Genomic DNA, 27,230 nt, shown 5'->3' with positions numbered 1-27,230 from the left:
GTCGTACTCGAAGCTTTGTAAAATTTATCCCTGGATTACATTCTCAACAGTTCTGAGAGCAGTATAGTTGGCATCATCCAGGTTGCTTCATTAACCTGGCATGCTGAGAACAACAACCGTATTGGATTGCGTGACTGGCAATATTTCTGTGTTGAAAGTACGTCACCTTGTCAGTTTGTTTTTCTGTCAGATTTTTACCAGAGATGTCTCATGTGCATTTCCTTCCTGTCATGCTCAGATTACAGTAAGAGAAAAAGTGTAATGACGCAAAGCCGGCCACATGGAATGTACAGTGAGGCTCTCCAGGAATAGAAAATACTGAAGCTAGGATAGCCAGGATTGTGACTTGCAGTCTGGAAAGCAGTTTAACTCTGAATGAAAGGTTCCTGAGTTGATTTATCAACCAAATGTTGTTTGTTGTCTTGTATGAACACAGTTTTATCTTAGCAGCAGAGTAATACATTGTGCATATTTAGGCACAATGCTCTTCATAGAATCATAGAATCTTACATCATCATCATCATAGGCAGTCCCTCGGAATTGAAGAAGACTTGCTTCCACTCTTAAAATGAGTCCTGAGGTGGCTGAACAGTCCAATACGAGAGCCACAGTCCCTGTCACAGGTGGGTCAGATAGTCGCTGAGGGAAAGGGAGGGTGAGACAGGTTTGCCGCACGCTCTTTCCGCTGCCTGCGCTTAATTTCTGCATGCTCTCGACGATGAGACTCGAGGTGCTCAGTCCCCTCCTGGATGCACGTCCTCCACGTGGGGCGGTCTTTGGCCAGGGACTCCCAGGTGTCGGTGGGGTTGTTGCACTTTATCAGGGAGGCTTTGAGGGTGTCCTTGTAATGTTTCCTCTCCCCACCTTTGGCTCGTTTGCCGTGTCGGAGTTCCGAGTAGAGCGCTTGGTTTGGGAGTCGCGTGTCGGGCATGTGGACTATGTGGCCTGCCCAACGGAGCTGATCAGGTGTGATCTTACAATACAGCATTGAACCTGTACCGGCTCTTTGAAAGAACTAGCCAATATGTCCCACTCCCCTGCTCTGCCTCGTAGCCCTATAACGTTCTCCAAGTATTTATCCAATTCCTTTTTGAGAGTTACTACTGAATCTGCTTCTGCTGCCTTTCAGGTAGTGCATCCCAGATCATCATTTTTTTTTAATTCTCCCCTTCTCACCTCTGGCTCTTTTGCCAATTACCTTAAATGTGTGTCCTCTTGTTGCTGACCCTTCTGCTAGTGAAAACAGTCTGTTCGCCAATTCTGTATCATGCTGCCCCTTTAATCCCATGCTCTTGAAGTCTATTGACCCAGATTTTGCTGTCGCAGGGCATTAAACAACCCCTGCATCCTTCAGCTCAAAACATTTTTGCCCAATATGTTGCTGAAATTGTGAGCTGACAACAGTGCAGTGAGAGAAACGGGGCATCTCGGTCCGGAGTGAACAAGACAAGTAACTTTATCTTGTTAATCAATTAAATTGAAAGATTATGAAATAAACAGTGTAAATTGTGAGAAGGAAGTGTAAGTTAGAATGGGTGAATTCAATCTCAAATCATGTACAGAAAGAGAAGTAAAAAGAGAGAAAGAAAGATTGAATTATGAGAGAGAAAAGAGACATTTTTTAATTAAAATTTAAAATTTTATATTTTTAAAATCTCCCAACAACAATAAATATCCCACCTGTATGAATGAGATTCCACACGTAATAGAAACATAGAAAATCGATGCAGGAGTAGGCCATTTGGCCCTTCGAACCTGCACCACCATTCAATATGATCATGGCTGATCATGTACCCAATTCCTGCTTTCTCTTCATACCCCTTTAGCCATAAGGACCAAATCTAACTCCCTTTTGAATATATCAAATGAGCTGGCTTCAACAACTTTCTGTGGTAGAGAATTCCACAGGTTCACAATTCTGAGTGAAGAAGTTTCTCCTCATCTCGGTCCTAAATGGCTTGCCCCTTATCCTTCGACCCCTGGTTCTGGACTTCCCTAACATCAGGAACATTCTTCCTGCATCTAACCTGTCCAATCCCGTCAGAATTTTATATGTTTCTGTGAGATCTCCTCTCATACTTCTAAATTCCATTGAATATAAGCCTAGTCGATCCAGTCTTTCTTCATATGTCAGTCCTGCCATCCCAGGAATCAGTCTGGTGAACCTTCGCTGCACTCCCTCAATACTTCATATTCAGTGCCAGCGAGGTTGATTGGCAGTAATTAGCACTTATCATGTTGTAAACCGGGTACTTAGACTTAAAAATGACAAGACTTAGGGCTAGATTTTCGACATGTTTGCAACCTGTTTTTCGCCTGGGTGAAGCGCAAAAATTTTTTTTTTGGCGCGAAATGAGTCGCACAACATTTTGCGCCTGGGCGGAAATTTCAGCAGTGGTTTTGCGGCGGCGCTAAAACTTAGTTCCCGTCCGATGTTTTTACCGTTTGGATGACGTCAATCGGCGTGCATCGCTGCGCTATCGCCCTGGGCGGAAAATTCGTCGATATCGCATGATTTGCCATCCGCCAGGGAACCCGTCAGAAAGAAATCAGTCGATCCCAGGGCGCACCCAGCGCTAACAGCACCCTCTTGAAAACAGAGCACAAGTTCAGTGCATAAAAGGATTTGGAGAAGAAGGCTGCGTTTTACACACTAAAGTTTTATGTGAGTTTATAGTTCATTTTAAAGGATATTTAAGGACATTTAAAAAAAAAAAAAAATAGGGGCTATGCTATCTCAGCCTTATTCCTGGCTACTGTATTTATACAGCGTCTAGCTGAAAGAAGGCTTATTGATGAGCATTTTGAGCGTAATCGAAGAGATCGCAGACGTATGGGGAGGAGGCCTTACCCCCCACGAGTTTACAGGGAACACCGCTCATACCTGCAGCTCTCTGAGGCACAGTGCATTAGAAGGTTGCGTTTCCGAAAAGAGGTGGTTACAGAGATATGCCAGCTCATAAAGGCAGACCTCCAGCTTTCTAGCGGTAACAGGGCTGCACTGCTCGTCAAGGTGAAGGTGACTGCGGCACTTGCCTTCTATGCCTCCGGCTCCTTTCAGGCATCAGCGGGGGACATATGCTCCATCTCTACACATTGCAGCATTCGCCAGGTGACTACTGCACTGTACGCACGCAGGATGGACTTCATAAATTTTCCAATGACCAAGGAGGCACAGAATTAGAGGACTGTAGGTTTTGGACAAATAGCTGGCTTCCCCAAGGTTCAGGGTGCCATTGACTGTCCGCACATTGCCCTGCGAGCACCTTTACTCAATCCAGCAATTTACCGAAACCAAAAGGGATTCCACGCCATGAATGTACAGATCGTCTGCAACCATACTCACCGCATCATGGCAGAAAATGCCCATTATTCAGGAGCTTCTGGAGGAAAAAGAAGTGTCCTCCTCCTGCCTCCCACATGATGGCCTGAGGCGGAGGCTTCCATTGAAGGATTTGGCACATGCGACGACTCATCTGGAAATAGAAAACAACAGATGAGTGGTTAGCAGCAGGGGAGGGGGCAGGGTGACATGAGTAAGGTCACGTAGCACAGGCTCAGTTGAAGGACCGTTGCTACTCCTTTATATATAGTCCAGAAACACTGCAGGACATTGCCTGAACCCTAGTCCAAAGGCACTGCATGACATTGCCCCAACCCTAGCCCACAGACACTACATAACATTGCCCTAACCTAGCCCGGGACGTGTGCAGGGGAGCAGCACACCCATGGGCAGTTGCCCTCCTTGAGGCATCGATGTCTGTCAGAGGCTTGCTTCGGGGTGGACTGCCGCCTCTCTGCTGCTGCTCCCGGCGGCTGTGGGACATCTTTCCCTGCAAAGATGACAATGGGAATGGTTCTCAGGGCCCATCTGCTCTTGTGGCACACACAGATAGCCACCAAAGCACTTATACGATACTGTGTGCATTTAATACAGTCCTCTGTTTAATGGCCCTGGAAGTTGCACGTGGTTCATGAGGAAGACATCGAAGTGCCGAAACATCTTTTAAGATTGCAGAAAGAAATCTTAATAATGTATGAAGATTATTCATGGAAAATTAGGTGCAACACGAAGGAGAGGAGGTGCGGCAGCCTCGGGAGCAGCGTGGAGGCCCCGACCTGCGTGAGAACACCAGCGGCAGGTCTGAGCATAAAAGGAGCAGCTAAAGGCGGCCCGGGAGCAGTGTGGAGGCCCCGGGAGCAGCTTGGAGGCCACTTCAGTGAGCAGCGCAAGCTGGTGCAGGAGGGCGACGGCAGCGAAGAGTGACATCATCAAGGTCCAGGTCGGTGATAGGAGCATGGGCAGATACAGCGAGAGACTGGAGGGATGTGATCAGGGCCCAGGAGAGGCGTGAGTTCGGGGCCCAGGGGTATTCCGGGCCAGCCCACACTGCAATATGTGTGCGCACGAGGTCCGTGCAGCAGAGCAGGTCTCCAGTCGTCTTGGATAACCCTTGCTACCGGACCAAGACCAAGCTCTGTCAAGCCCGTGTCGTGGCTGGTGTACAATGGACACCACACATTAAAAAAATCCACGCACAGGCATCTTCCACCCTTCAGCATGTAATTCAGGACCTGGAATATTAAGTCCTTCGTTGAAACACCTGTGTACTCATCCTTTTTTGGCGTGGAAGTAAGTCATCCTCATTTCGTGGGACTGTCTGTGATGATGATACCAACAGCATGAGAACCAATAGTTTGTCAGATTTATAATAAACCGCTGGGAGGGATTTATTTGCACCCTTCCTGTTTTTCTGTCCATCTCCTTTCAACAGCAGTGACAAGGGCCTTGTTGCCTCACTGCTGAACTTGCTGGCTGTCTACCTGCTCCCATCTCCTGCCATGGTGAAGCAAATCTAAAAATGCATGTACCGCGCATGCGTGGGCGCTCCCTGACAGCTGACCAGAAGCGCAGAAGAAAAAAAAATGCAAAAAAAACCCAAGTTGCACATGCGCAGAAGGTCCGATTTATTAAAAAAAAAAATTATTTGCTTGCAACTTTGGCTCCAGCGCACAAATTGAGTTGTGCAATGCCGGATTTATCGCTATTGCTAACTATCTTGATCTGAGGGTGGATTTACTCTGGAGCATCCACGATGCTGAGAATGACATGAGTAGCACGTGTAGCGAGTTGGTCTTGCCGCAGGTGAAGGGTCCACAGCTAGCTAGGGAATGGAAGACCAGCAGGAAGAGCAGTGCAAGAAAGGTAGTGCAGGGGTCCCCTACGGTCATCCCCCTGCAAAACAGATACACCGCTTTCGGTACTGTTGAGGAGGATGACTCATCAGGGGAGGGCAGCAGCAGCCAAGTTCACCGCACCGTGGCTGGCTCTGCTGCACAGAAGGGTGGGAAAAAGAGTGGGAGAGCTATAGTGATAGGGGACTCTATTGTAAGAGGAATAGATAGGAGTTTCTGCGGCCGCAACCGAGACTCCAGGATGGTATGTTGCCTCCCTGGTGCAAGGGTCAAGGATGTCTCGGAGCGGCTGCAGAGCATTCTGGAGAGGGAGGGTGAACAGCCAGTTGTCGTGGTACATGTAGGTACCAACGATATCGGTAAGATGCGGGAAGAGGTCCTATAAGCTGAATTTAGGGAGCTAGGAGTTAAATTTGAAAAGTAGGACCTCAAAGGTAGTAATCACTGGATTGCTACCAGTGCCACATGCTAATCAGAGTAGAGGGAGCAGGATAGTTAGAATAAATACGTGGCTTGAGCAGTGGTGCAAGAGGGAGGGATTCAAATTCCTGGGACATTGGAACCAGTTCTGGGGGAAGTGGGACCTATACAAAAGGGACGGTCTGCACTTGGGCAGGACTGGAACTGATGTCCATGGGGTAACATTTGCTAATGCAGTTCGGGAGTGTTTAAACTAATATGGCAGGGGGATGGGAACTATGCAGCGAGATAGGGCGAAGTAATATGGAGTTAGAAACAGATGGTAGAAAGGTAAAAAGCAATAGTGGAAGGCCGAGTAAACAAAGGCAAGAAACAAAAAGGGCCGCACGACATCATAATTCTAAAAGGATAAAGGGTGTTAAAAAAAAAACAAGCCTGAAGGCTTTGTGTCTTAATGCAAGGAGTATCCGTAATAAGGTGGATGAATTAAATGTGCAAATAGATGTTAACGGATATGATGTGATTGGGATTACGGAGACATGGATCCAGGATGATCAGGGCTGGGAACTCAACATCCAAGGGTATGCAACATTTAGGAAGGATAGACAGAAAGGAAAAGGAGGCGGGGTGGCGTTGCTGGTTAAAGAGGAAATTAATGTAATTGCAAGGAAAGACATTAGCTTGGATGATGTGGATTCGGCATGGGTAGAGCTGCGGAATACCAAGGGGCAGAAAACGCTAGTGGGACTTGTGTACAGACCTCCAAACAGTAGTAGCGATGTTGGGGAGGGCATCAAACAGGAAATTAGGGGTGCATGAAATAAAGGTGCAGCAATTATCATGGGTGACTTTAATATGCATATAGATTGGCCAACCTAACTGGAAACAATATGGTGGAGGAGGATTTCCTGGAGTGCATAAGGGATAGTTTTCTACCAATATGTTGAGGAACCAACTAGGGGGGAGGCCATCTTAGACTGGATGTTGTGTAATGAGAGAGGATTAATTAGCAATCTCGTTGTGCGAGGCCCCTTGGGGAAGAGTGACCATAATATGGTGGAATTCTACATTAGGATGGAGAATGAAACAGTTAATTCAGAGACCATGGTCCAGAACTTAAAGAAGGGTAACTTTGAAGGTATGAGGCGTGAATTGGCTAGGATAGATTGGCGAAGGATACTTCAGGGGTTGACAGTGGATGGGCAATGGCAGACATTTAGAGACCGCATGGATGAACTACAACAATTGTACATCCCTGTCTGGCGTAAAAATAAAAAAGGGAAGGTGGCTCAACCGTGGCTATCAAGGGAAATCAGGAATAGTATTAAAGCCAAGGAAGTGGCATACAAATTGGCCAGAAATAGCAGCGAACCCGGAGACTGGGAGAAATTTAGAACTCAGCAGAGGAGGACAAAGGGTTTGATTAGGGCAGGGAAAATGGAGTACGAGAAGAAGCTTGCAGGGAACATTAAGACGGATTGCAAAAGTTTCTATAGATATGTAAAGAGAAAAAGGTTAGTAAAGACAAACGTAGGTCCCCTGCAGTCAGAATCAGGGGAAGTCATAATGGGGAACAAAGAAATGGCAGACCAATTGAAACATAGAAACATAGAAAATAGGTGCAGCAGTAGGCCAATCGGCTCTTCGAGCCTGCACTGCCATTCAATGAGTTCATGGCTGAACATGCAACTTCAGTACCCCATTCCTGCTTTCTCACCATATCCCTTGATCCCCCTAATAGCAAGGACTACATCTTACTCCTTTTTGAATATATTTAGTGAATTGGCTTCAACAACTTTCTGTGGTAGAGAATTCCACAGGTTCACCACTGTTTGGGTGAAGAAGTTTCTCCTCATCTCGGTCCTAAATGGCTTATCCCTTATCCTTAGACTGTGACCTCTGGTTCTGGACTTCCCCAACATTAATAAGAACATAAGAATAGAAGAATTAGGAACAGGAGTAGGCCATCTAGCCCCTCGAGCCTGCTCCGCCACCCAACAAGATCACGGCTGATCTGGCCGTGGACTCAGCTCCACTTACCCACCCGCTCCCCATAACCCTTAATTCCCTGATTGGTTAAAAATCTATCTATCTCTGATTTGAATATATTCAATGAGCTAGCCTCAACTGCTTCCTTGGGCAGAGAATTCCACAGATTCACAACCCTCTGGGAGAAGAAATTCCTTCTCAACTCGGTTTTAAAACAAGTACTTTGGTTCGGTATTCACTAAGGAAGACACAAGCAACCTTCTGGATATAAAAGGGGTCAAAGGGTCGAGTAAGAAGGAGGAACTGAGGGATATCCTTATTAGTCGGGAAATTGTTTTGGGGAAATTGATGGGATTGAAGGCTGATAAATCCCCAGGGCCTGATGGACTGCATTCCAGAGTACTTAATGAGGTGGCCTTGGAAATAGCGGATAGATTGACAGTCATTTTCCAACATTCCATAGACTTTGGATCAGTTCCTGTGGAGTGGAGGGTAGCCAATGTAACCTCACTTTTTAAAAAAGGAGGGAGAGAGAAAACAGGGAATTATAGACCGGTCAGCCTGACATCAGTAGTGGGTAAAATGATGGAATCAATTATTAAGGATGTCATCGCAGCGCATTTGGAAAGAGGTGACATGATAGGTCCAAGTCAGCATGGATTTGTGAAAGGGAAATCATGCTTGACAAATCTTCTGGAATTTTTTGAGGATGTTTCCAGTAGAGTGGACAAGGGAGAACCAGTTGATGTGGTATATTTGGACTTTCAGAAGGCTTTTGACAAGGTCCCAAACAAGAGATTAATGTGCAAAGTTAAAGCACATGGGATTGGGGGTAGTGTGCTGACGTGGATTGAGAACTGGTTGTCAGACAGGAAGCAAAGAGTAGGAGTAAATGGGTACTTTTCAGAATGGCAGGCAGTGACTAGTGGGGTACCGCAAGGTTCTGTGCTGGGGCTCCAGCTGTTTACACTGTACATGAATGATTTAGACGAGATTAAATGTAGTATCTCCAAATTTGCGGATGACACTAAGTTGGGTGGCAGTGTGAGCTGCGAGGAGGATGGTATGAGGCTGCAGAGTGACTTGGATAGGTTAGGTGAGTGGGCAAATGCATGGCAGATGAAGTATAATGTGGATAAATGTGAGGTTATCCACTTTGGTGGTAAAAACAGAGAGACAGACTATTATCTGAATGGTGACAGATTAGAAAAGGGGAGGTGCAACGAGACCTGGGTGTCATGGTACATCAGTCATTGAAGGTTGGCATGCAGGTACAGCAGGCGGTTAAGAAAACAAATGACATGTTGGCCTTCATAGCGAGGAGATTTGAGTACAGGGGCAGGGAGGTGTTGCTACAGTTGTACAGGGCCTTGGTGAGGCCACACCTGGAGTATTGTGTACAGTTTTGGTCTCCTAACTTGAGGAAGGACATTCTTGCTATTGAGGGAGTGCAGCGAAGGTTCACCAGACTGATTCCCGGGATGGCGGGACTGACATATCAAGAAAGACTGGATCAACTGGGCTTGTATTCACTGGAGTTCAGAAGAATGAGAGGGGATCTCGTAGAAACATTTAAAATTCTGACAGGTTGAGACAGGTTAGATGCAGGTAGAATGTTCCCAATGTTGGGGAAGTCCAGAACCAGGGATCACAGTCTTAAGGATAAGGGGTAAGCCATTTTGGACCGAGATGAGGAGAAACTTCTTCACCCAGAGAGTGGTGAACCTGTGGAATTCTCTACCACAGAAAGTTGTTGAGGCCAATTCACTCAATATATTCAAAAAGGAGTTAGATGTCGTCCTTATTACGAGGTGGATCAAGGTGTGTGGCGAGAAAGCAGGAATGGGGTACTGAGGTTGCATGTTCAGCCATGAACTCATTGAATGGCGGTGCAGGCTCGAAGGGCCGAATGGCCTACTCCTGCACCTATTTTCTATGTTTCTATGTTTGTATTTGCCTAATTTTGTGAGCTCTGGCAGTAACGGTAACCCAGCGGTAAAAACATTTTTTCGCCTCGATTATCGCCCGAAAACGGGCAAAATCACTCAAACCGTAAATTCTTGCCCTAAATCTCCTGTGGAGAGTTTAGTTTGTGCAAATAAAGCAACTTCAAGCAATTCAATGCATTTCAATGGTGAGGCAGACAGCAAGATGCTGTTTTCACGAAGGTAACTGCAGACGACACTTGTCGGATAGCCGCGTTTAACCGCACATCTGCTCCTTGTCTGAAGTTTGTGCATAATTAATGGCGAACAATATTAGCATCACCGTTATTGTGACAGCAAATTCTGGCCCATTATTTTGTACTTTATCAAATGCCTTTTGAAAGTCCATATTCCCACCATCAACTGCATTACCCTCATCTATCCTCTGCGTCATTTTGTCAAAGAGCTCAATCAAGTTAATCACGATTTATTTTTAACAAATCCATGCAGGCTGTCTTTGATTACCAGTGTTTTTGTAAGTGACCATTAATTTCGCACCGAATTATTGTGTTTCAAGGTTTCTCCATCACTAACTTTAAGCTGACTGGCCTGTAATTACCTGGTTTCTCACTCACCCCTTTTTTGAACAGGGTGTAATATTTGCAACCGTCTAACATTTAGAACCCTTGTAAGCAGCATGTGTGAATTAACAACAACAACAACTTGCATTTATAAAAAACAAAATGCTTCTACAGGTTATACAAAAAGGAAGCAAGTAGCTAAAGTAAACGTTGGTCCCTTGGAGGATAAGACTGAAGAATTAATAATGGGAAACAGGAAAATGGCAGAGACTTTAAACAAATATTTTATATCGGTCTTCACGGTGGAGGACACTAAAAATATACCAATAATTGATAATCAAGGAGTGATTGGAGGGGGACGGAACTTAAAACAGTCACTAGCATTAGAGATAAAGTACCAGACAAACTAATGGAACTAAACATCAGAACAGAAGAAATAGGAGCAGGAGTAGGCCACACTGCCCTCGAGCCTGCTCCGCCATTTAATAAGATCATGGCAGATCTGATCATGGACTCGGGTCCACTTCCCCGCCCGCTCCCCATAACCCCTTATCCCCTTATCGTCTTATCGTTTAAGAAATTGTATATTTCTGTCTTAAATTTATTCAATGTCCCAGCTTCCACAGCTTTCTGAGGCAGCGAATTCCACAGATTTACAACCCTCAGAGAAGACATTTCTCCTCATCTCAGTTTTAAATGGGTGGCCCTATTATTCTAAGTTATTCTAACTCAAGTTCTAGTCTCCCCCATCAGTGGAAACATCCTCTCTGCATCCACCTTGTCAAGCCCCCTCATAATCTTATACGTTTCGATAAGATCATCACTCATTTTTCTGAATTCCAATGCGTAGAGGCCCAACCTACTCAACCTTTCCTCATTAGTCAACCCCCTCATCTCCGGAATCAACCTAGTGAACCACCTTTGAACTGCCTCCAAAGCAAATATATCCCTTCGTAAATATGGAAACCAAAACTGCATGCAGTGTTCCAGGTGTGGCCTCACCAATACCTTGTATAGCTGTAGCAAGACTTCCCTGCTTTTATACTCCATCCCCTTTGCAATAAAGGCCAAGATTCCACTGGCCTTCCTGATCACTTGCTGTACCTGCATACTATCCTTTTGTTTTTCATGCACAAGTATCCCCAAGTCCCATTGTTTTGGAGCACTTTGCAATCTTTCTCCATTTAAATAATAAAGGTGGACAAGTCCCTTGGACTTGATGGCCTGAATCCTAGGTTCTTAAGAGAGGTGGTTGCAGAGATAGTGAATGCATTGGTTGTGATCAACCAAAATTCCCTGAATTCTGGAGAGGTCCCAGTGGACTGGAAAACCCGATTTAATAAACGAGGGAGACAGAAAGCAGGAAACTATAGACCAGTTAGCCTAACATCTGTATTTGGGAAAATGCTGGAGTCCATCATTAAGGAAGTAGTAGTAGTAGCAGTGTGGAGGCCCCGACCTGCGTGACAACACCAGCAGCAGGTCGGTGCAATTAAAAGAGCGGAGGCCATGGGCAGCGTGGCGGCATGCCACTTCAGAGAACATCGCGAGCTGGTGCAGGAGGGCGACGGCAGCGAAGAGTGACGTCATCAAGGTCCAGGTTGGTGATTGGAGCGTGGGTAAATACAAGAGGAGCAGCGAGGTCGGGACGAAGGAGCGGCGAGAGAATGTAGCGGGATGTGATCGGGGCCCAGGGGAGGCATGAGTTCGGGGCCAGGGGCCCAGGGGCAGCACAGGCCAGCTCACACTGCGTTGTGTGTGCACTAGGTCCGTGCAACAGAACTGGGCTCCAGTTGTCTTGGGTAATCCTTGCCACTGGACCAAGACCTAGCTCTGTCAAGTCCATGTGGTGGCTGGTGTGCAATAAAGTTCACGCACAGGCAACTTCCACCCTTGAGGATGTAGTTTGGGTCCTTCATTCGAAACACCTGTGAACTTGTCCATTTTTGGTATGGGAGCAAGTCATCCTCGTTTCGAGGAACCGCCTATGATCATGATAATGAGTAGCAGAACATTCAGAAAATCATAATGCAGTCAAGCAGAGTCAGCATAGTTTTATGAAATGGCAATTATGTTTGACAAATTTTCTGGAGTTCTTTGTAGTTGTAACGTGCAAGGTGGATAAAGGGGAACCAGTTGATGTCATGTATTTGGATTTTCAGAAAGCATTCAGTAAGATGCAACTCAAAAGATTACTGCACAAGATTCGAGCTCAAGAGGTTGGGGGTAGTATATTAGCGTGGATAGAGGATTGGCTAACTAACAGAAAACACAGTCGGGATAAATGGGTCATTTTCAGGTTGGCAAACTAACTAGTGGGGTGCCACAGGGATCAGTGCTGGGGCCTCAACTATTTACAATTTCTAATAATGATTTGGATGAAGGGATCGAGTGTAACAGCCAAATTTGCTGATGATACAAAGATAAGTGGGAAAGCAAGTTGTGAGGAGGTCGCAAAGAATCTGCAAAGAGATATAGATAGACTCGATGAGTAGGCAAAAATTTAGCAGATGGCGTGCAATGTGGGAAAATGTGAGGTTATCCACATTAGTAGGAAAAATAAAAAAAGCTAATTATTATTTAAATGGGGAGCGATTACAAAAATGCTGTAGTATAGAGGGTTCTGGGGGTTATTGTACATGAAACGCAAAAGGTTAGCATGAAGGTACAGCAAGTAATCAGGAAGGCAAATGGAATGTTGGCCTTTATTGCAAGGGAGATAGAGCATAAAAGTAGGGAAGTCCTGCTCCAACTGTACAGGGCGTTGGTAAGACCACACCTGAGTACTGCGAACAGTTTTAGTCTCTTTATTTTAGGAAGGAGATACTTGCATTGGAGGCAGTTCAGAGAAGGATCACGAGGTTGATTCCTGAGATGAAAGGGTTGTCAGATGAAGAAAGATTGAGCAGGTTGGGGCCTATACTCATTGGAGTTTAGAAGAATGAGAGGTGCTCTGATTGAAACGTACAAGAGTCTGAGGGGGCTTGTCAGGGTAGATGCAGAGAGGATGTTTCCTCTCATGGGGGAATTTAGAACTAGGTGGCATAGTTTCAGAATTAGGGGTCGCCCATTTAAGACAGAAATGAGGAGGAATTTCTTCTGAGGGTCGTGAATCTTTGGAATTCTCTACCTCAGGGAGCTGTGGCATCTGGGTCATTGAATATATTTAGGGTGGAGATAGACAGATTTTTGAATGATAAGGGACTTGAGGGTTATGGGGAGCGGGCGGAGAAGTGGAGTTGAGGCCAGGTCAAATCAGCCATGATCTTATTGAATGGTGGAGCAGGTTCGAGAGGAAAAATGGCCTACACTTGGTCCTATTTCTTGTGTTCTTATGAAATGCTCAGTAGGTCAGGTAGCATCTGTGGAGAGAGTAACAGAGTTAACATTTCAGGTCAATGACTTTTCACGGGAAAAGTTAGATACAACAGATTTTAAATTTCTCCCAGTCCTCAGGTTTGCTGCTTTTTCTGGCCAATTTATATGCCTCTTCCTTCGATTTAACACTATCCTTAATTTCCCTTGTTAGCCATGGTTGAACCACCTTCCCCGTTTTATTTTTACTTCAGACAGGGATGTACAATTGCTGAATTTCATCCATGTGATCTTTAAATGTTTGCCATTGCCTATCCACCGTCAACCCTTTAAGTATTATTTGCCAGTCTATTCCTCAAACTCACGCCTCAAACCATCTAAGTTACCTTTCCTTAAGTTCAGGACCTTAGTTTTTGAATTAACTGTGTCACTTTCCATCTTAATAAAGAATTCTACCATGTTATGGTCACTCCTCCTCAAGGGGCCTCGCACAACAAGATTGCTAATTCGTGCTTTCTCATTACACATCACCCAGTCTCGGATGGCCAGCTCCCTAGTTGGTTCCTCGACATATTGGTCTGGAAAACCATCCCTAATACACTCCAGGAAATCCTCCTCCACCACATTGCTACCAGTTTGGTTAGCCCAATCAATATGTAAATTAAAGTCACCCATGATAACTGCTGTACCTTTATTGCATGCATCCCTAATTTCTTGTTTGATGCTGTCTCCAATCTCACTACTACTGTTTGGTGGTCTGTGCACAACCCCCACTAGCATTTTCTGTCATTTGGTATTCCGTCGCTCCACCCATACCGATTCCACATCATCCAAGCTAATGTCCATTCTTACTATTGCATTAATTTCCTCTTTAACCAGCAATGCCACCCAGCCTCCTTTTCCTTTCTGTCTATCCTTCCTAAATGTTGAATACCCCTGGATGTTGAGTTCCCAGCCTTGATCACCCTGGAGCCATGTCTCTGTGATGCCAATTACATCATACCCGTTAACTGCTATCTGCACAGTTAATTCGTCCACCTTATTCCGAATACTCCTCGCATTGTGGCACAGAGCCTTCAGGCTTGTCTTTCGAACACAATTTGCTCCCTTAAAATTTTTCTGTAATGTGGCCCTTTTTGATTTTTGCCTTGGGTTTCTCTGCCCTCCACTTTTACTTTTCTTCTTTCTATCTTTTGCTTCTGTCCCCATTCTACTTCCCTCTGTCTCCCTGCATAGGTTCCCATCCCTCTGCCATATTAGTTTAACTCCTCCCCAACAGCACGAGCAAACACTCCCCCTCGGACATTGGTTCCGATCCTGCCCAGGTGCAGACCGTCCGGTTTGTACTGGTCCCACCTCCCCCAGAACCGGTTCCAATGTCCCAAGAATTTGAATCCCTCCCTTTTGCATCACTCATCAAGCCACGTATTCATCTGAGCTATCCTGTGATTCCTACTCTGACTAGCATGTGGCACTGGTAGCAATCCTGAGATTACTTCTTTTGAGGTCCTACTTTTTAATTTAGCTCCTAGCTCCCTAAATTCGTCTTGTCGGACCTCATCCCTTTTTTTACCTATATCGTTGGTACCTATATGCACCTCGACAACTAGCTGTTCACCCTCCCTTTTCAGAATGTCCCGCACCCGCTCTGAGACATCCTTGACCCTTGCACCAGGGAGGCAACATACCATCCTGGAATCTCGGTTGCTGCCGCAGAAACGTCTATCTATTTCCCTCACAATTGAATCCCCTATCACTATAGCTCTCCTACTCTTTTTCCTGCCCTCCTGTGCAGCAGAGCCACCCACAGTGCCATGAACTTGGCTGCTGCTGCCCTCCCCTGATGAATCATCCCTCTCCAACAGTACCCAAAGCGGTGTATCTGTTTTGCAGGGGGATGACCGCAGGGGACCCCTGCACTACCTTCCTTGCACTGTTCTTCCTGTTGGTCACCCATCCCCGATCTTGCTGTGTACCGTTTACCTGCAGTAAGACCAACTCACTAAACGTGCTATTCACGTCATTTTCAGCATCGTGGATGTTCCAGAGTGAATCCAACCGCCGCTCCAGTACTGCAATGCGGTCCGTCAGGAGCTGCAGGCGGATGCACTTCCCGCACACGTAGTCACACGACACTGGAAGCGTCCCTGACTTCCCACATGGTACAGGTGGAGCATAACACGTGTCCGAGCTCTCCTGCCATGACTTAACCCTTAGATAAACTTAATTCGGCAACAATAATGCTAAATGTTACTTACTGTTAAAGAAAAGAAAAAGAAAAACTACTTACCAATCACTTACCCCCTTGGCTGTGACGTCACCTTTCGATTTCTTTCTACTTCTTTTTTGCCTTCTCTTCCAGCTGCAGCTGCACCAGCTGGCCTTTATAGGCCGCTCCGACATCCCCAAACTCCCCGCTTGAAGTCCCGCTGCCTCCGACGCTCACAGGCCTTTACAGGCCGCTCCTCCACGCACCTCGAACTCCCCGCTCGAAGTCCCGCTGCCTCCGACGCTCAAGTTACCAAATACCTATTTATTTTTATAAAACCAAGTAGCTTAGTATTTAGTCCATGATTGTCAACATGTTCTCAATATAAGCAGCTATTTTCCACCCACTAAGGTAACAATTTTGGTTTTATGGGGGCCAAGTTTCGGCCTGAGTTGCTCCTGTTTTTTTTGGAGCAACTGGGTTTAGAATGGAGTATCTTAGAAATTGCAATTCTCGGCATTTAGTTTGCTCCAGTTCTAGTCAGTTAGAACAGTTTCAGTTTGGAACAGATTTTTTTTTCAAAAGGGGGCGTGTCCGGCCACTTAAGCCCGTTTTGAAAGTTTAGGCAGTGAAAACATACTCCAAACTAACTAAGAATGGAGTAAGTGTAGATTTTTGTACGCTCAGAAAAACCTTGTCTACACTTCGAAAATCAGGTGTAGGGAATGGATGGCAGGGCGGGGGGGTGGGGTGTGGTTTAAAGGGAAGTTTACAAACATTAAACACTTCAGTTTTACAAATAAAGAGCCATCATCAATAATAAATCATAAATACATCAATCAACCAATAAATCAATCAAAAAAATTCATAAAAAATAAATTTTTAAAAAAATCAACAAATAAAGCATTTTCTACCTACCGACTAAGCACCGGGAGTCCTCCAACAGCGTGCTGTGAGGCACCCCCCCCCCCCCCCCCCCCCGTGTGTCTCTGTCAGTGTCTCTATCGCTCTGTCTGTGTGTGTGTCTCCCACTCTCTGTCTGTCAGTGTCTGTGTTTCTGACGGGGTGGGGGGGTGAGGGAGGTGGGAGGAGGGGGGTGTGGGAGGAGGGGGGTTGGGGGGTGAGGGAGGAGGGGTGTGGGGGGTGAGGGAGGAGGGGGGTGGGGGGTGAGGGAGGAGGGGTGTGGGGGGGATCGGGAGCGGAGGTCGGGGTGGGGGGGTCGTGGGTTGGGAGCGGAGGTCGGGTCCGGTCTGGGAGGTGTCGGGTCCGGTCCGGGAGGGGGGTGCGGGGCTAGGGTCTGGTCCGGGAGCTGGGGGGGGGGTCCCGGTCGGGAGGAAGCAGGAGCTGGGCTAGGGGCCAGTCGGCTAGGGGCTGTGTGATTCGGGCCCCTCCCACACAGTTTTGGGCGCCTGGAGCTGCTGCATATGCGCGCCCTCTGTAGCGCGCATGTGCAGAGGTCCTGGCACTGATTTCAGCGCAGGGATCTGGCTCCGCCCCCCACAGCTCGTGCTGCGCTGCGCCCAGCTCCAGAGGACCTGCAGGAAGCCGGAGAATTGGTAAGTTTTTTTTTAGGCGCGCTTTGTGGCGTGAAAAACTGGCGTCCAGGTCGGGGCTGCGCTGTTCGAGGCGCGGTCCGAATCTTGGGCCCATAATTTCTGAGCATAATCCAGAATTTATCCATTCTCCCCTTTTGTTACACTGTAACTAAGATCTTTGAGGTGGGATTAGAATGAAGCATTAAAGGTTTAATTTAATTGTAAGTGGATTTGATGACCTGATTGAATACTAGTTTATAATTTATCTTGAGAGTAAGCAATCTGATAACTCAAGGTCAAGAGCTCCAGACGCTGGCTACAAATTGTAAGTGAGTGGTCTTGACCTGAGGAGCATTAATATACAATGCATGAAGAGCTGTTCCTTCACAGCTTGGTCGCTGTGGAACTAACTCTCAAGTACACTTAGTTGTTAAAGAATGTGTTTTTTCAGGGTGTTCTGCAAGATGTAAGACTTGAATTTTATGATGCGACTTATCTTGGTTATGAGTAGCTTTGTGAGCCCCTCACTCCAGAACCACATGAGGCTTATAAACACACTAGATACGGAAGTAAGTACCTTGAGGAGAAATATCTTGTGAAGACAATAGCCTGGGATTTGCTGTAACTTTTTGGCATAACTATACGGTAAACTGCATCATTATTATCCAAGGAAATTCATGAATAGCTGATTTACGCCAATTGTATGCCGAAACAGCGAGGCGTGCAAATTTCCTCTATCAATTGCGCTGCTTCCAAGATAATTCTGCCAAAACCCTCTCCGGCTCAAAATATGCCAGTAATGCACGGGCGGAGATTTACACCCAATAATTTAGGCAAGGCAAGGCACTGCCCAAAGTAATTTAATACTGCCTGAAGTAAGATTTTTGGTTTGGAGTGTGATTTTCTTTGCGATATCTGTTTAAATTTGCTTACTGAGTCCTCCACTGTACTTAACCAAAGTGCTGTTAATGTCAGTGCACCGAGATCTTTTTGGAACTCCACTCATGCATTCAGAAAGGCTTAAGCCAGAAGGGAATATACAATAAAGAGGAGGATACTGAGTAGTGTGGAGGAACAGAGGGACCCTGGAGTGCATGTCCACAGATCTTTAAAGGTAGCAGGACAGGCCGAATAAGGTGGCTAGGAAGGCATACGGAATGCTTTCCTTTTTTAGCCGAGGCATAGAATACAAGAGCAAGGAGGTTAAGTTAGAACTGTATACAACATTAGTTAAGCCACAGCTTGAGTACTGAGTGCAATTCTGGTCATCACATTGCAGGAAAGATGTGATTGCACTAGAGAGGGTGCAGAGGAGATTTACAAGGATGTTGCTAGGACTGGAAAACTTTAGCTTTGAGGAAAGATTTGATAGGCTGGGGTTGTTTACCTTGGATCAGAGGAGGCTGAGGGGAGATTTAATTGACTGAGGTGTCTAGATAGAGTGGATAAGGTGGACCTATTTCCCTCAGCAGAGGTTCAATAACCAGGTGGCATAGATTTAAAGTTGTTGGTAGAAGGATTATAGGGGAGATTTCTTCACCCAGAGGGTGGTGGGGGTCTGGAACTCACTGCCTGAAAGGGTGCTAGAGGGAGTAACCTACATCACATTTAAAAGGTACTTGGATGTGTACTTAGAGCTGTAACCTACAGGGCTATGGACCTAGTGCTGGAAGGTGGGATTAGGCTGGGTAACTCTTTTTTGACCGGTGCGGACACGATAGACCTGATGACCTCCTGTGTCGTAATTTTTTATGATAAGGGCCTTCCCAATTGGCATATCCCAGTTCTGCGTAAATTTGGAAGAGAAGCAGCAGAGGCAAGAGGCTCTGAGAGTGAGGAGACATGGCAGAAGGTAGCACCCGCTTGCAGTTGCCCCTTTTTGGTGGTGCTGCATTTGTGTTTGTTTTATACCGATTTTTACATCTCGCATTGACAAACGAGCTCCACAGAAAATGTTGACACCGGACACCAGTGTAAATATCGTCGTTATTTCCGTGTAAATGTGATCTAGGAAATTCCAACCCAATTTCTTTGGTTGTAAGTACCTGGCAGGGCAGTAACCATGATTAAGAAGGTGGTTCTCCCAGGACGAGGCTAGCCCATTGCACTTCGAGTATGCTGACGCCTGCGATGTCCCCAAATACAAGATATTCGACTGCAAAATTTGTGGTCGTGGGGGACTGCGTTCGTGCTCTCCCTGGCAAACAAAAAAAATATATAAGTGCCAGTCCTTCTCTTCTCAATTCACTGAGACAATTTTAAAGATATGAGAACTTTGCTCACATCGTCATAGGCAGTCCCTCGGAATCGAGGAAGACTTGCTTCCACTCTTAGCATGAGTTCTTCGGTGGCTGTAGAGTCCAATACGAGAACCACAGTCTCTGTCAGGTGGGACAGACAGTGGTTGAAGGAAAGGGCGGGCGGGGAGTCTGGTTTGCCACACGCTCCTTCCACTGCCTGCGCTTGTTTTCTGCATGCTCTCGGCAATGAGACTCGAGGTTCAGTACCCTCCCGGTTGCACTTCCTCCACTTCGGGCAGTCTTTGGCCAGGGACTCTCAGGAGGGTCCTGATAAATAATGAATAACACAGAACAGAGTGAGAAAATAAGAATGACCTGAATATGTGTTAACTGAGACTACACTGAAGAAAACCTTTGTAATGCAAAAATGTTACAGAACGCCTCAAAGGATTATGCCTCTACGCTATTCCCCGCTGTTGATTTGACGGGAATGGATTAGTACTGTGTTTTTACAATGTAATTTTAGTAAGATTGATGATTATTGCTGGGATAATTTTTGTTAGCCTTGTGTGTTTTTTTTAATAAAATGTTGGTGTTCTTTGCACAAATTTAAACTTAATTGGTAGAAAATTCCTTTGAAGATCCCAGCAGACCAACATAAGGTCTGAATGAGCTAGTAAAGAATAACTTGGCAACAGCTTAAACAGTTTGTGTCTTAAGCCTCCTTTAAATTGTAATTAGTTCAAGCTCAGAAAATAGTTGAAAACTCCCGACACTGGATTAGAGGCTATTTGTTACTTTTTATGTCGGGAAGAGGACATCATTTTTGCTGAAGTAAGCCTTAAGTATAGCAGTAGTATTATATTAAAACATTACTGCTGAAGAGTGCCCTTGACACTCTGCTGCTGATATCCTACACTGCACCCAATTATATTTGCCCATCTTGCTGATCTACCTGCTGTTTGTAATCCAGCAACTCCTCAAATTTACTTTTTTTGTCCTTGTCTTTCAATTCCTCCATGGCCTATTTCATAACCACCTCCACCCTTACTACTTTCCTTCAGAACATAATAATTAGGAGCACGAGTGGACCATACAGCCCCTCGAACCTGCTCTAACATTCAATAAGAATATGGCTGCCTCGAGCCTGATCCACCATTCAATAAGATCATGGCTGATCTTTGACCTCAACTCTACTTTCCCACCCAATACCCAAATCCCTTGATTTCCATGAGTCCAAACATCTATCTATCTCAGCCTTGAATACACTCAATAACTGAGCATCCACAGCCCTTTGAGGGCAGAGAATTCCAAAGATTCACAACCCTCTGAGTGAAGAAGTTCCTCCTCTCAGATTAAAGCCTCTCTCTGATTAAAGCCTGTTGCGTATTCCCCGTCCTTTTGCTGACAGGCCTGTAATTACTCCGCCTGTCCCTTTCTCCCTTCTTAAATAAGGGTACTACATTCGCAGTTCTCCAATCCTTCGGCACCATGCTCAGATCCAAAGAGGACTGGAAAATAATGGTCAAGGCCTCTGCTATTTCCTCATTTACTTCGTTCAACAGCCTGGGATGCATTTCATCCGTGCCTGGGAACTTATCTACTTTCAAAGATGCTAAACCCCTTAATACTTCCTCTTTCATTATATTTATTTCATCCAAAATATCTCATTCCTCCTTGATAGCAGCATCTGCATTGCCCCTTTCCTTTGTGAAAACAGATTCAAAGTATTCGTTAAGAACCCTACCGACATCTTCCGCCTCCACACAAAGATTAGCCTCATGGTCTCTAATAGGCTCTACCTTTTCTTTAGTTGCTCTCTTACTCTTAATATATTTAGAGAACATCTTAGGGTTTTCCTTAATTTTACTGGCCAAGAATTTCTCATGCTCTCTCTTAGCATTCCTGATATCCTTTTTAATTTTGCCTCTTTACTTTCTATATTCTTCTAAAGATTCTATAGTATTTAGCCATTGGTACATGACATAAGCGTCCCTTTTTTTTATTAATCCTCCCCTGTGAGTCCCTAGACATCCAGGGGGCTCGAGAATTATTTTTCCCAGCCTTTTTCTTTAAGGGCACATGTTTGGCCTGAGCCTTCCGGATCTCCTTACAAAAGAACATAAGAACTTAAGAATTAGGAACAGGAGTAGGCCATCTAGCCCCTCGAGCCTGCTCCGCCATTCAACAAGATCATGGCTGATCTGGCCGTGGACTCAGCTCCACTTACCCGCCCGCTCCCCGAAACCCTTAATTCCCTTATTGGTTAAAAATTTATCTATCTGTGACTTGAATACATTCAATGAGCTAGCCTCAACTGCTTCCTTGGGCAGAGAATTCCACAGATTCACAACCCTCTGGGAGAAGAAATTCCTTCTCAACTCGGTTTTAAATTGGCTCTTCCGTATTTTGAGGCTGTGCCCCCTAGTTCTAGTCTCCCGGACCAGTGGAAACAACCTCTCTGCCTCTATCTTGTTTATCCCTTTCATTATTTTAAATGTTTCTATAAGATCATCCCTCATCCTTCTGAACTCCCAACGAGTAAAGACCCAGTCTACTCAATCTATCATCATAAGGTAACCCTCTCATCTCCGGAATCAGCCTAGTGAATCGTCTCTGTACCCCCTCCAAAGCTAGTATATCCTTCCTTAAGTAAGGTGACCAAAACTGCACGCAGTACTCCATGCGGCCTCACCAATACCCTATACAGTTGCAACAGGACCTCCCTGCTTTTGTACTCCATCCCTCTCGCAGTGAAGGCCAACATTCCATTCGACTTCCTGATTACCTGCTGCACCTGCAAACTAACTTTTTGGGATTCATGCACAAGGACCCCCAGGTCCCTCTGCACCGCAGCATGTTGTAATTTCTCCCCATTCAAATAATATTCCCTTTTACTGTTTTTTTTCCCCAAGGTGGATGACCCCACATTTTCCGACATTGTATTCCATCTGCCAAACCTTAGCCCATTCGCTTAACCTATCTAAATCTCTTTGCAGCCTTTCTGTGTCCTCTACACAACCCGCTTTCCCACTGCATCTGCAAATTTTGTTACACTACACTCTGTCCCATCTTCCAGGTCATCTATGTATATTGTAAACAGTTGTGGTCCCAGCACCGATCCCTGTGGCACACCACTAACCACCGATTTCCAACCTAAAAAGGACCCATTTATCCCGACTCTCTGCTTTCTGTTAGCCAGCCAATTCTCGATCCATGCTAATACATTTCCTCTGACTCCGCGTACCTTTATCTTCTGCAGTAACCTTTTGTGTGGCACCTTATCGAATGCCTTTTGGAAATCTAAATACACCACACCCATCGGTACACCTCTATCCACCATGCTCGTTATATCCTCAAAGAATTCCAGTAAATTAGTTAAACATGATTTCCCCTTCATGAATACATGTTGCGTCTGCTTGATTGTACTATTCCTATCTAGATGTCCCGCTATTTCTTCCTTAATGATAGCTTCAAGCATTTTCCCCACTACAGATGTTAAACTAACCGGCCTATAGTTACCTGCCTTTTGTCTGCCCCCTTTTTTAAACAGAGGTGTTACATTAGCTGCTTTCCAATCCGCTGGTACCTCCCCAGAGTCCAGAGAGTTTTGGTAGATTATAATGAATGCATCTGCTATAACTTCCGCCATCTCTTTTAATTCCCTGGGATGCATTTCATCCAGACCCATGTCTACCTTGAATCCCATTAGCCTGTCCAGCACTACCCCACTGGTGATAGTGATTGTCTCAAGGTCCTCCCTTCCCACATTCCCGTGACCAGCAATTTTTGGCGTGGTTTTTGTGTCTTCCACTGTGAAGACCGAAGCAAAATAATTGTTTAAGGTCTCAGCCATTTCCACATTTCCCATTATTAAATCCCCCTTCTCATCTTCTAAGGGACCAACATTTACTTTAGTGCCTTCCACTGTTACGACACTGATTTAACCACAAGTAGCTGTTTCCAGTCCACTATGGCCAAATCACCCCTTAACTTAGCAAAGTTAGCTTTTCCTCAATTCGGAACATTTATTCCAAGCCTATCCTTGTTCTTCTCCGTAACCAACTTGAATCTGACTGAATTATGGTCACTGTCACCTAAGTGCTCTCCTACTAATACCCCTTCAACCTGCCCAGCTTCATTCCTCAAAACAAAATCCAAGACCGCCCCCTTCGTGTTGGGCTTGCTACATACTGATGAAAAAAAAGTTCTCTTGAATGCTTTTCAAGAATTCCGCACCCTCTGTACCCTTCACACTAAATTTGTCCCAATCAATATTTGGATAGTTTAAAATCCCCTACTATTACTACCCTATGGTTTTTGGACTTCACACCAATTTGCCTACATATTTGCTCATCTATCTCCCTCCCACTGTTTGGGGGTCTATAATACACGCCCAGCAGTGTGATCGACCCTTTTTTATTTTTCAATTTGACCCTTATGGCCTCCTTTGATGATCCCTCGAGCATATCATCCCTCTTTACCGCTGTAATAGTTTCTTTAATCAGTATCGCGCCCCCCCCCCCCATCCCATTTTTTGCTCCCCTCTCTATCTTGTCTAAAAATCCTGTAGCCAGGAATATTGATCTGCCAAACCTGCCCCTCTTTCAGCCATGTTTCTGTAATGGCAAGAATATCATACTCCCAAGTGTCTACCTGTGCTCTTAGCTCATCCGCCTTATTCGAAATACTCCTTGCATTAAATTATATATCATTCAGCACAGGAAGACCTCCTTGCTTTACTACTTACTAAGCCCTGTTTCCTCTGTCTTACAGATTCGCTTTCTAGATTCTTGCTATCCAATTTCTGCTTTACTTCCCTTTTGAATTTGTTCTCAGGTTCCCATCCCCCTGCCAAGCTAGTTTAAACTCTCCCCTACAGCACTAGCAAAACTTCCCACGAGGATATTGGTCCCGGCGCTGTTGAGGTGCAACCTATCCGGTTTGTCCAGGTGCCATCTCCCCCAGAAGCGGTCCCAATGCCTCAAGAATTTAAAGCCCTCCCTCCTACACCAACTTTCCTGCCATGTGTTCAACCTCTCTGTATCCTTCGATTCTTATACTCATTAGCAAATGTTCTTTGATCACTTCACCTAATCTCTCTCACACTGGCTCAATGTTTGTCCATCATCATACCACCATGAAGCTTGTTTTTCTACATTAAAAAAAAAATATAAATCCAAACTATTGGTATATATTGCACTGCCGACATTTGCTTCTCAAATGAGAAGTTGTCTAGAAGGGCATACTGTTGATGGGAATTTTCCCTCTTCATCTGTTCAACTGGAAGAAAGGTTAAAATTGAAAGATAAATCTCCTACTTCTCAGGAGACATTTGTATTTCCAGCCTTTTTGGTGTTCGCAAATTTTAATCTACCGTCACAGTTGACTTTGGTTGTGGTGATATCAAAACGTGGCTGCATGGAAAACATTAGAATATCTAGCCATCTTAAGCTCTGAATATGGATCTGGACACATTTGTGTCAGAAAATCTCTGTCCTGATTAGGCACTGTGGTGCACTCGGCCAATGTTATGTTTTTCTGGCTCAGATACTTTCCAATCATCACCTAGGAATGTGAAGGATTCCACTGCATAGTTTTTTTTGCCATTTTTGATCAGTAAGGGGTGAACTGTATACTTAGGTTCGCACATTCTGAAGATGAATTTTTAATGGAACACACGAAGCATAGAACCGTGTAGAATTAAAGATCGACAACGGTTGTGGTGACGTCAAAAAGTGGCAACAGGGGAAACGCTTCGAGTCTGCTCTGTAGAACTTCCTATGGAACGGCTTGCGGATATCGTCTGAGCGTATCCTTGTTGCGAGGAGGGCAAGGGCCCAAAATGGTTGGGTTCCATGGGGAAGAAAGGTAGTTTTTTTTATCTTATTGCATTTGAATTATATAAATGATGGAATAGCTTTACATTAAATGTAATTCTTGCACTTCTCTCTTGGCTCCTTTTGACACATCCTGTTCTCAGTGGGATTGCATCTTAGTTTTCACAGTATCTGAGTTAAGTCAGAAACGTTTGTCCTCTGTGACTGAATTAGGCGTGAATAACTCTAATATATATTTTCTTCCTGGGGAGGTGGTGTGGAAGTGGAAGAGAAGGCAAAAATGTGAGATAGAGACTGATAGCTGGGATTGATTGCATGCCTGTGATCTGAGGGAAGGGAAGGTGTAAGATTCTGAAGGGACGGGACGGGACAGGTTAGATGTGGGAAGAATGTTCCCAATGGGGAAGTCCAGAACCAGGGACACAGTCTTAGAATAAGGGGTCGGCCATTTAGGACTGAGATGAGGAGGAACTTCTTCACTCACAGAGTTGTTAACCTGTGGAATTCCCTTTCCCCATTGAGTCGTTGATGCCAGTTCATTGGATATATTCAAGAGGGAGTTAGATATAGCCCTTAGGGCTAAAGGGATCAAGGGGTATGGAGAGAAAGCGGGAAAGGGGTACTGAGGTGAATCATCAGCCATGATCATATTGAATGGTGGTGCAGGCTCGAAGGGCCGAATGGCCTACTCCTGCACCTATTTTCTATGTTTCCATGTGTCATACACAACTAATGGCAGCTCTCTTGCCTCCGAGTCAGAAGGTCGTGGGTTCAAATCCCACTCCAGAGACTTGAGCACAAAAATCTCGGCTGATACTCCAGGGCCAGTACTGAGGGAGCGCTGCACTGTCGGAGGTGCCGTCTTTCAGATGCGATGTTAAACCAAGGCCCTCTCAGTCTGCTCTCTCAGTTGACTGTAAAATATCGCAGGGCACTATTTCGAAGAGCAGGGGAGTTCTCCCCTGTGTCCTGGCCAATATTTATCCCTCAATCAATAGAGGGGATTTGAGGGGGAATGTTTTCACCGAGAGGGTGGTGTGGGGGTCTGGAACTCACTCGCTGAAAGGGGGATAGAGGCAGAAACCCTCACCACATTTAAAAAGTACTTGGATGTACACTTGAAGTTCCGTAACCTACAAGGCTATGGACCATGAGCTGGAAAGTCAGATTAGGCTGGATAGCTTTTTGTCGGCCACCATGGACATGATGGACATAAATGGCCTCCTTCTGTGCTGTAAATTTCTATGATTCTATGATCAACATTACTAAAACAACAGATTATCCGGCCCATAACACATTGCTGTTAGTGGGAGCTTACTGTGTGTAAATTGGTGGCCGCGTTTCCTACGGAACTACACATTTAAAAAGTATACCATTGGCTATAAAGCGCTTTGGGATGTCTGGTGGTCATTAAAGACACTACATAAATGCAAGTCTTTCTTTCTTTTCAGCATGTAGTTTGCTAAGGACTGCCAATGGCCAGCTTGCTCTGTGCTGTTGATGTAGGACGGTGCCCACATTGAAGGATTAATGTTTGATAGAATTACTGGAAATCTGCGTAGCTGAGAGACAACTATAATTAGAAAATAATGTACTCTGTGTGCACAATCTTTTTTCCTGTAGACTAAATTAATGATTGCGCGCCTCTAAACGGGGGCTCCAAAGATGTTGATGAAAATGAAAATTTGCCATCCATTTCAGAATAAAAATGATTCTGCAGAGCTTTAAAGTATAACTGACTTATTTTCTCAACTTTATACTCTTAACGTGTAGCTTTTGAAAAAAGTTGCATTGGGTGTGGATTTGTGCTGTCATCTGTGATTCGACTGTTTTTCCTGCAGAGCTGAAATAATAGCTCTTGCAGTTCTTTTTAAAAAAAAAAAAGCTTATATAATTCTGCTGCTTCCTTGCTCACTTCACGGGACAGTCCATGGCTTGTAACTCAAGGTTTTAAAGTAGAATGTGATACTGTGGAAGTAT

At 45.2% G+C, this 27,230-nt stretch overlaps 1 protein-coding gene and 1 non-coding gene across 7 annotated transcripts in view; both read left to right on the top strand.

The window, feature by feature from the left end:
* Positions 1 to 27,230, top strand: part of LOC139277917 (intermembrane lipid transfer protein VPS13B-like) — a 1,209,249-nt gene that overhangs the window by 503,203 nt on the left and 678,816 nt on the right. The gene's annotated exons all lie outside the window — the stretch shown is intronic.
* On the top strand, positions 19,208 to 19,371 carry LOC139278496 (U1 spliceosomal RNA). The gene has a single exon (XR_011596285.1). It is a non-coding gene; the product is annotated as a U1 spliceosomal RNA (small nuclear RNA).

This window comes from Pristiophorus japonicus, chromosome 1 (genome assembly GCF_044704955.1).
Source record: "Pristiophorus japonicus isolate sPriJap1 chromosome 1, sPriJap1.hap1, whole genome shotgun sequence".
NCBI lineage: Eukaryota > Metazoa > Chordata > Chondrichthyes > Pristiophoridae > Pristiophorus > Pristiophorus japonicus.
Note: the sequence above shows the minus strand (reverse complement) of the source record. Positions and strands in the feature narration are given on the sequence as shown.